This window comes from Morone saxatilis, unplaced genomic scaffold (assembly GCF_004916995.1).
Source record: "Morone saxatilis isolate NCDOM2014 unplaced genomic scaffold, NCSU_SB_2.0 Contig3, whole genome shotgun sequence".
NCBI classification, from domain to species: domain Eukaryota; kingdom Metazoa; phylum Chordata; class Actinopteri; family Moronidae; genus Morone; species Morone saxatilis.
The window spans coordinates 3,863,440-3,865,945 of record NW_023339873.1 but is presented as its reverse complement, the minus strand read 5'-3'; positions in this window follow the sequence as shown (position 1 = coordinate 3,865,945).

Genomic DNA, 2,506 nt, shown 5'->3' with positions numbered 1-2,506 from the left:
ATTTTCTAGATATAAAGTTCATCTGGGGCTCAAACTGAAGTTTATGAACATGGGAAGTTTAAGGAACCCCTTTTCTATCATTTAAACTGAAGACCCCTTAATTAGAGACATGTTTTATTAATATTAATATGTTATCGTCAATGCATTAAACTGTATGAACCTACATATTTAACTCAATAACTGCTCAATAACTGTTGGACGAGGCTGTTCATCAGAGACTGAAAGCTCTGTGAATATAACTTTAAAGTTTACATCTTAAATAATAATCTAAACTATTATTATGTATATTTGTAGTTTTCTTACACCCCTTACAATCAAGAAGTCCTCGCGACCCCCCAGTGAAACTATTTTTGAATAGATCAGATAAATATTAGAGACGTGTTTTATTAATATTAATATGTTATCGATGATGCATTAAACTGTATGAACCCAGATATTTAACTCAATAACTAAAGTCATCATATTATATATATATACATATTATTATTATATTATTATAAAGATTATTAATATTATCATTCTATACTACATAACTCTATAACACTACCATCGTGTGCAACTCTTTGCACCTTACCTACCTATGTATCTTTTTTTATCTTTTCTATCTAAGTATTTTATTCTATCTAAGTATTTTATTCTATTGTTGTATTTTATTGTATTTTAATGTACCTTGCTGCTATAACGACCCAATTTCCCTTCAGGGATTAAATTAAAGTCTATCTATCTACTCTATCTTATCTATCTATCTATGCTATCCTACATCTATCTAACTCCTATGCCTATCTATCTATCTATCTATCTATCTAAAATAAGTGATATAATTATTGTTTTGCCTGTTTAAAAGAAACAAAACTCTTCACAATAATAATAAAACAATCAGATATTAAAGAGCTCCATCTACTGGATGCTTTCAGTTATTAATTAAAAACAGTAGAGGTTGTAAAAATCAAAACAACGTCCCCAGCGCATCACGTCATCCCAACCCTGTGCTCCGATTGGTTAAACAGCCTGTCAATCATCCCGGAGAGGGCGTGTTCAGCCCGGTGGGCGGCGGGAGGAGTCTGCCCTGTACAGAGCGGAGAAATGTCTTCGGTACCGGACGGAAAGAAACTCGTCCGGAGCCCGAGCGGCCTTCGCATGGTGCCGGAAAACGGCGCCTTCAACAGCCCTTTCTCCCTGGACGAGCCGCAGTGGGTCCCGGATAAAGAGGTGAGGCAGTTAGGGGCAGTTAGGGGCAGTTAGTGGGGCAGTTGTTTGACAGCGAGAAGCTAACAGTGACACAAACACCCGCGGGAAGCTGGACACAATGCGTAACGAGGCTGTTTCCGGTTGGGGTTTCAAAATAAAGTGCGCTGTTTTTAAACGATTTTGACGAGATTTGCAGTAAAACAAGAAGGTTGTGATAGAGAAGTTATCTTAAATACACTTTATATGGTTTCTGTTTGTCTTTGGAGTTGGTTGGAGAGTTTTTAAGGTTTTTAAAGATGTTAAACTTTACCGTTTAGCTTACTCTAACTTACTTAATAATTACACAATTACTCCCTTTAGACCCTCTTGTAGCCCTTAAACCATTAAAATATAAAATTACAGCTCTAATGTTTCATTAAACTCCTGTTACAGGTTTCAGAGTCAGTCATTTATTTAAGAAATATGTTTTATTGAAGAATTTCATAGTTGAGCCATGACAGTCAAACAACATGAAACCTAATGAGGGAAAATAAAACTAAACAAAAACAGCAAATATTCACATTTATGAATCTAATATTTGTTCAGTTTTGGTGTTTTGCTTCAATAAAATTGTTGAATATTAAATCTGTTGCTAATAAGTAAAAAGTAAAATATTTCTCTGAAGTGGATTAAAATAAATAATAAAATGGCACAAAATGGAAATACTAAAGCAAAGTAGCTCAGATTTGTACCTACGTACAAGTACAGTAACTAAGTAATTTAAAAATAATAATAATAAGAACGATAATAACTTAAATAAAAGTTTTGTCTTATTTGTAACTGCAACTGTAAGATTTATGAAGTAAAAAGTATTATATCTTATATTTCTCCTTCTGAAATGGAGTAAAAATAAATAATAAAATAGCACAAAATGGAAATAAAGTACCTCAGATTACAAGTACAGTAATTTATTAATAATATTAACTTAATGCTTGATTTGTCTGCAATTGTATAATGTATGTAATAAAAAGTTATATAAGTAATATTCCTCTGAACTGGAGTGAAAATAAATAATAAAATACCTCAAAATAACAGAAATAATAATAATTTAGCACCTTTTTTAAATTACAAAGTGCTTTGACAGACAAAGCAACATAATAGCTGAACTATAAACATCATAAATACCAAAATACAATAATAAGAACAGAACAGAAATGAATAAAATAGAATAAAGTAAAGATAAATCTACTTTCCACCGCTGACGTGTTGTGGGTAAAGTGCTTTTATTTTGGAGGGTAAAGCCTAACCCCCGGTGTTTCTCGCTGCTAACTGCTGCTAA